Source organism: Rhagoletis pomonella, unplaced genomic scaffold (assembly GCF_013731165.1).
Source record: "Rhagoletis pomonella isolate Grant_MI unplaced genomic scaffold, Rhpom_1.0 Rhpom_scaffold_00009, whole genome shotgun sequence".
NCBI classification, from domain to species: domain Eukaryota; kingdom Metazoa; phylum Arthropoda; class Insecta; order Diptera; family Tephritidae; genus Rhagoletis; species Rhagoletis pomonella.
The window spans coordinates 16,295,423-16,295,720 of NW_023458563.1; positions in this window are offsets into that span (position 1 = coordinate 16,295,423).

Genomic DNA, 298 nt, shown 5'->3' on the forward strand with positions numbered 1-298 from the left:
CTATGCAGGTGGAGTGAGAACGTAGTTAGTTGATTGTAGACATTCAAGCAGTAAACACGTTACAATAAAGAACTAAATATCGAACAGCAAAATAGCTTAGCCTAGTATTATTTATTTGGTAAGATAGGTTGTTACACTGGCGACGAGGATGGGATCATTTACAGCGGAGGTAAATTTTAAAATGGAGACAATTAATTATTTTGGATTTCTTCCATAGTTGATGTTGCGAGGAAACAAAAAGAAGCGATACGTGGCATTTTTCTTTCTGCACAGCGAATGTTATTGCATCAGCCAATTT